The sequence below is a fragment of the Falco rusticolus genome, chromosome 12 (assembly GCF_015220075.1).
Source record: "Falco rusticolus isolate bFalRus1 chromosome 12, bFalRus1.pri, whole genome shotgun sequence".
In the NCBI taxonomy this organism is placed as follows: Eukaryota; Metazoa; Chordata; class Aves; order Falconiformes; family Falconidae; genus Falco; species Falco rusticolus.
The window spans coordinates 26928665-26935840 of NC_051198.1; the positions used below are offsets into that span (position 1 = coordinate 26928665).

Genomic DNA, 7176 nt, shown 5'->3' on the forward strand with positions numbered 1-7176 from the left:
ACCACAAACTACCAACAAAAATGTAGCAGGGTTATTCTTCTCCTTTCCACGTGAGATCTACTTGATCTGAACCACAGAAAACTTGCAGCAGCAGAAAGGCATTACAGACAGCAGTGGTAACAATAATCAGTAGAAACCAACAGCATCGTTTCTTGCCATTAGTCTCACCATACAATGAGGTGGATTGGGGGATCGACTGGGGGAGCAGCGCTGGGAAGACACTGCTGTGCTTGCTGCCTGCAGCACACTACTTAAAACTCCAAAACTTCAATTAATTCCTTCAGTGCTATATCTAAGCAATATTAACAGTCACTTCTCATCCTTTTCTCTACCAGCCTGCCTAAAACTGCCTCCAGACCAGTCAAGCCCTCTTTTATTGTCCTGACACACTTAGGAAGATTATCAGGCAACAAACATCAGGCACATCTCTTTTGCAATACCTTGTGAGAATAAAAAATAATAATTAAAAAAAAAAGGCAAAAAAAAAAGCTGTACCTGCCAGTTGTTTATATTTGATAACCCATTTAATTCTTCAACAAAAAGACGATGAACCTGATTCTTAGGCAGTTTCTAAGACAGTAATTTCAGAGAGAGTTTGTCAGAAACCCACACAACAGCATCAATGTAAGAGGAGCAGGAGGCCAGCAGGTTTAGATTTGCTGTCCACTGCCACCTACTGTTAAAACTCCCCCAAGTCAAACTTCTGAGGTCCAGTTTCTGAGGGGTACAGTTTGAGAGCATAGAAAGGAAGGGAAAGCTTTGGAATTGGGATTGCTGGGGAGCAAAAAAAACAACGGAGGGAACATGCCAAAAGAATTGCTCACCTAAACTCAGCGGGCTGGAGCACAGCACAGCAGCTTCACAAGTTTGGATTCTTTCCAGCAATGTTGAACTTCTGGCACCTAATTTATACAGCTAGTCTCCAGCTCAAGATAAGGCTTTTCCAGACAGTCTTGCTTAAAAACAAAGGCCTCAACTAGTCAGTGTTGTCAAGTTTCCTCACAAAGAAGAAAACAGCTATAGAAAACTGATAGTTTTATACATTCCCACAGTTCTGCTGATCCACCAGCTGTCCTCCGGTGGTTGTTAAGATTCATTTTCACTATTTAATGTTATTGCTTTTAAACCATCAGTTAACAGACCTTGCAGTAGAAACAGTTTTGGGGGAAACATGCAGCAACAACCGAGTCTACCTCCCCAGTAGGTAAAAAATAGGAAAAAAGATGGAAAAAAGAAGCCCACTAATTCCAAAGTCTGAGATTCAAGAAATCTTTAAAGGAATCTGCTAACCACACCAGCTAGGACATCCCATATTATCCCAGGAGCTGCTTCTGAAGCAAAAGCATTTGCTCTATGCCACATTCAAAACGCTACATCAAGAAGCATTTAGCAGATATAAATTTTAAATTAAGATACCGTAGCTTGCCACAACTTCTGTAAATTCCAATTCTTTAAGCATAAAGATTTTCTTTGGCATTGAGCAGTGATATAACAAATACACCTTCCTCCTGGTGATAAGCTGCTTCTCTCTGAAACATCTGCATCTGGCAACTGAAATTACTCCCTTCAGCTGTAATCCCCTTCAGGGAGTTTATCACATCAGTGCATGCTTAATGAAGAACATCATCAGGCCCCTACTTGAATGGTTTGTGTCTTGCTGAAAGCTAGGATTTGTTGTCAGGTGAAGTCCATTTCGCTTGTATACTTCCTTATTCACACACAGATGATACTGATTTAAAATCTAAACAAAAAACTGTGCCACAGCTCAAAAATCCCTAAATTTTCCCTACATGAGGAACAGCTGAGTTAAATTTACCTCACTCAGAGACACGAGAGCCAGCCTCTCGCTTGTGAAATCACTTACTTCTGTACAAAGTGAATATAAACTTTGTTGGTCCCCGCATATATGAATTGGTAACGCATGGAAGCAACTACGCGAAACAACAGAGGTTCAGGTTCAGACTCTGTAACCTTAAAGTTAATTTTAAAATACCTCTTGCTTAACTTGCATCCTGTCTGTAAACTAATCCCATTATCTAAGTTGTGGGAGTCACACATGCACCCACTGCGCCAAGTACATACTCAATCACATTACTCAGTGAGCTAATAATTACACAGAGCCAGCAGCACCCAGAAACTAGCGCCACTCAGAAACTACTTTAGAGATTTGCATCAATTCTGCTGCAATGTATTCAGCTCCTAAAGCTGATAATTTAACAACAGTTTCAAAGGATGATTCTATAAAGGTAGGAAGTGACATTAATACCGCTGTATACAGGCATCACTCCCAGTAAACAAATGTTCTCCATTTATTCCAGATCAAGCAGGAGTTATTTAACATCAGTAAACTAAAGCTTCTCCAACTTCTCAAGTTACTTGTTGGAAGAAAATTCTAATTTCCTCACTCCAAATTCTCTTCCACGTAATTTAAATTCAGATAATTTTTTCCCCACAGGTAATTTAATAACCAGCTGGCTAAAGCAAGTCTGCACCGTGTCTTAAAAAGCAGAGAAATAAACTTCCTCTTCCATTAGTCCCCAGCATGTTTGAAGAAAATGTAGGCTAGCGCAAATTAGCTTTTTGTATGCACCATACACAGCTGCCATTCTTCTCAATAACTAAATTATATTCACTAGACTCACTCTGGATCCCTGGCAATTTATCTCAGCACCGATCCTGACAGAATACCCTCTGTAACAAAACATCTGTTTAAGGCAATTACAGCAATGCAAAAAAGCTGTATCTGCCTGCAGCTACTCATCCAGCCCCATAAGGGAGTTGGTCAGTGAGGAAGAACAGGGAAGGAACCAAAAATTACGCTCATTAAGCACATATATACATTCAGCTGTTGCAAACAGAAATTATGTGATCAAAATGCCATTCCTTACCAGAAACCTTAAGTCACTGTTTAGCCACACCGTGATGCTGAGCCTTCATCCTAGCTGGATGTTTAGATAATGTGGAGAGTTAAATTAACACTGCCGTTTTACTGTTGCCTCGTCCCTATTTCTCAGCTGCCAAGAAGTCAGCCTTAGCTCATGCTAGCAGGCCCTGTGGAGTCAAGAGAGAATGAAAGCAGGATTTCAGAAAATACAAAATTATTTCAAGATCAGCACACACACATCCTCCCCGTAATTTCTTTTTTGTAAAGCAACTGCAGGACTGAGCAGACCATGTCTTTGTTAACATATTCTCCTAGTTAATTTATGTATTTTTGTTGTACATTCTCACAGAGCGCTATAGCCTCGTGCCTCAGCAAATCAAACTCTGCTTTAGGGAACCTGGCAGACACAGGTACGTGGTCCATAAGCAACAACAGACACTTTGGGAGCTGTCTCTTTCTTATACATCAACAGCATTGCTGCAGTTTGCCGTGTCAGTGATGTTTCACTGAGCTGAACTGATGAGACACAGAGGCATTACTGACGTCTTTCATGAATTATCTTTAGGACAGCGTAAAGATGTGGCAACATACTAAAACCAAAGGAATTGCTTGGAACTTACATCAAAACTGAGCCCCTCCTAACAGTGGTAACTTGATTCTCCATCCTAGGGCTTCTGTACAACCTACATGAAAATAATCCAGAGAATTAGCATGAAGTCTAATCAAAACCTCCTTTTTTATTTATATAAGCTTATTCACTGAGCTTACTTCTGAATACAGCTGTGTGAGGATATGTAACCTCACCAAGATAACGTGCTATCCAGCACCTGACTCCACAGCCCTCTTTCAGGGAAGGTATTTTGACTCCAAGAAAATAGAAAGGTTGTTTGTCTGAACCCTTGTCCTTTTTATCCCCCAAGTACATCAGTTTACCTAATTAATACATTACATGTCTACAAACCCCAGCTTTCTCGTGGATTTGAAAATACTTCTAGTTAAATCCTTTTTTGAAATTTCAAACAGAAAACATATTTAATGAAAGCTAGCAACATGCCTAGCCTACAAAAACTACTCAAGATTAATCTAGTCCCCATACTTGTAGCTGAGAAAAATCTACAGAGGTTGTATTTTCTTTCATCCTATCTTCTACTTGTTTTCCTTTTGCTTCTACCTCTCATTTCCCAAGAAGCATCATGTGCTTCTGCCTGTCAGCTTCAGCTTATGATTACTATCGCATAACTAAGGTACAGTATTACAAATACATTACAAGGTAGATGTAGATTTTAGAGGTGGTTTCTCAACCAGCTTTTTATGTAACATGTAGCACTACTGCGCCCAAACCTGGTTAGTCTACAAAGGATCCATTTAAATATGTATATTGATTTAATTAAACTGGGATTACATTCATATCTGAAGCTGACTCCACAGGACAAGAATGTTTAAGTTATCTATTAACGGATCAGAAGTCTCAGCTGCAAAACATGAATCTGTGCAAATTTACACTCTGTCTACATTTGTTAAGAACATTCTAAAAGGAAATTTTAATGGGTTTTCTTCCATTTCTTTTTTAATGCCTCTCAAAAAAAGACCTTTAAACAAGCAATACTCTGCCTCGGTGTCCAGCATCCTGAATGAAAATACAGCTGTGTGAATATACCAGACTTTCTTCAAATTCACCACCTCTTAAAAAAACCCTTAATATCCATAAAGTGAGCAAACTGTGACTGCCCCAGAGAAGAAAATGTGCCATGTGGGAAGGCATTTTCTATCTTTTTATTGATTACACTAACTAAATAAAACAAATCTGTTCTCCTCCCACCCAGCTTCTGCTCTTATACTCAGTTTTTGAGCACATTACTCCTCTTTGCTCCTATATTCCTCATTAACACAGCAGTTCTTGACCTAGTTATGCACCTTCCTTCACCTCTAATCCCTGCTGCTAGATTTCTTCCCCCATCCCTATCTTCCCAGACATCTGCTTATTAGCTCCTGCTTCTCAGTCTCTCTTCTCCCCCTTCCCTGAATGTCTTGTCCTTTCTCACATTTGATAACTACAAATTTCCTTGTATTTGAACCAGGCTCCTTCCTCTTTACCGTGGCTCTAGGCATTGCTTGGTTCCACACAAAGCCCAAACAAAATATTCCATGTACTTTCAGTAAAATTTCACAGATCACACTTGAATCAGCTGGGAGCACAATACACATACCATCTTCTAAGCTTGTAGTAAGCTGAGAGGTTGAATCTGTTTGGTATAGATACATCTAAAGAACTTCTCTGAAAAATTTTAGTTTTTTAAGTAATGGGACTTCACAAAGACTTATGGCATAACATTTTTTTGCAGATTACTACAAAGAAAGCAAACCAGATATCCTCAGCCCAAGTGGTCTTCCTTTTAAACCTCATATGCCTAATCCAAAGTACAGAGACATCAAAATTTCACACACACACCCCAAAATAGGCAAAAAGATTATGAAGATTTTTTTGCTTAAAAGGGCAAAACAAGACATCTCCTCTAACATCCTTCTTGTAAGTCACTGAGATGTTTTAAAAAAATATTCAGTCCAACCATACTTGTCATTCTAACATGGTATAAATGAAACTAAGGCTATTTCAGGGGCTTTTAAATCTTACAAGCACTGCCGAGATCTAAATAAGTGGTAACCCAAATAAGGCAAATGAGGTACGTACCTTGCATGAGTTGTAAAATATTGACAAAATGCTTGCATGTTACTTGACATGCAATAGACTCTCCATAACTTCATCTCATCCCTTTCAGGAAGTATTATCAAGTTGTCTGGCTTCACACCATCCCATAGCAACTGACAAGTTAAGCCGCTAGAGAGTCTGTGATAGGGATTTTGTGGAAGTGCAGGCATACGGTCTGTGTTTTTGCAAATTAGCGCAAAGAGATGCATGCTCAGAAAAATGACACAAGATGCATTGGGGAAGGATGTGAATAAGAACCTGGAAGGCGGCAGAATTAGCCTACTTACTGAAGCTGACCTACTAACTATAAAGCTATTTATATGGTTTTAGTTAGTAATATAAAATATATATTGTGCATATTATTAATATATCCTAATTACTAATATAATAAACATACAGAATATACAGCTTATATTTATTAAAGCTGTATCTTAAAAGCTCATATTGTTTAAATTACATGACAGAACAAAAAAAGCATTCTTGAAACTATCTTAAATTATGTATGCTTAGGTAGGATGAAAAACACCACTTGCTTTCAAAGCATTTATGGACTGCCAGCCCAAACTTCATGTGCCAAGTCACAAGTTTATAAAGAATTCTCCTGAGCCTGTTTTAAACTGCTGAGTGTGCATGTGAAAGGAGATCAGGTCCTAAAATCATGTACAAGAATAAAACCCTTGTTCCAAGATAGCCAGATCATTTTGCAGCAGCATTGATGAGTCGAAGGGCGGGGGGAGCAAAACACTTCCAAATCCGTACAAGGCACACAGTGTTCTGCTCCCAAAAAGGAAATATTAATTTCAGTGCACATTTTTGGAGTGCCATTAGGATGACACACATAAAGGCTTACCCTTGCATTTGCCCTGCTCCCAAGTTAATTCTTTTCCAGTTGCAATTTTTTTCATTTAAGAAAGAGGCTAAAGGTGGGTTTGAGAGGAAAGGGGGAGGTTGCACATGAAAGGAACAGGTTAAGAGAAACCTTCAAAGAGAAGAAGCATGGCTGAAAAAAATGTACAAGGATGCTGCAGGCAGCTAATGCTTTAGTCCTGTAATATTTTAAGCTGTACTACCTTGGTGCAGGTACTGCAGCAAATGGCCCTATTCTCCCAAAACATTTGATGGCTTTTTCCCATACACTTTGCTACCGTTACTTCTGGCATTTGCTTAGTTATTTTCTTCAGCCAGTCAGTCTTCAACATCACCAGTTCCCCAAGCCAGCACATGTGCTCACCAGTACTGATGTGAAAAAAGCAGCAGCTGAATGCAGAAAAGAGACAGCCACCATGCTTTTTAATGGGCGTGCCAAGTTCTGTTGGGCTAAAATGGTTGTGAACATACAGTGTGTCTGTGACCATGCTCAGAAACACCAGGGAATGTTCTAGAAACAGCCCCTCATCCCACCTCTTTGTTGCCTCAGCTATTGCATCCAAGAAACCTCGCTGATATACAGGATTAAAGGCAAATAAAGGAGAAGAGTTTGTTTTATTCTCGGTGTTTTGCCTCCTCATTAATGTCTGGTTTCTAGCAGCGGTCTGCAGGCTGCTGGCTTTTGCCAGCTGCTCTGACCCCTGCCCGCTGGCAGCAG

The 7176-nt window shown here is 39.6% G+C and overlaps 1 protein-coding gene across 1 annotated transcript in view; it reads right to left on the bottom strand.

The window, feature by feature from the left end:
- The window catches only part of TP53BP2 (tumor protein p53 binding protein 2), a 55401-nt gene extending 51834 nt beyond the window's left edge, over nt 1–3567 (bottom strand). Inside the window, exons 1-2 of the mRNA XM_037405197.1 lie at nt 3505–3567; nt 2889–3051 (exon numbers count right to left, since the gene is read on the bottom strand). The gene's annotated coding sequence lies outside the window, so the exon portion shown is untranslated. The remainder of the gene's footprint in view (nt 1–2888; nt 3052–3504) is intronic.
- Nucleotides 3568–7176: the final 3609 nt, after the last annotated feature.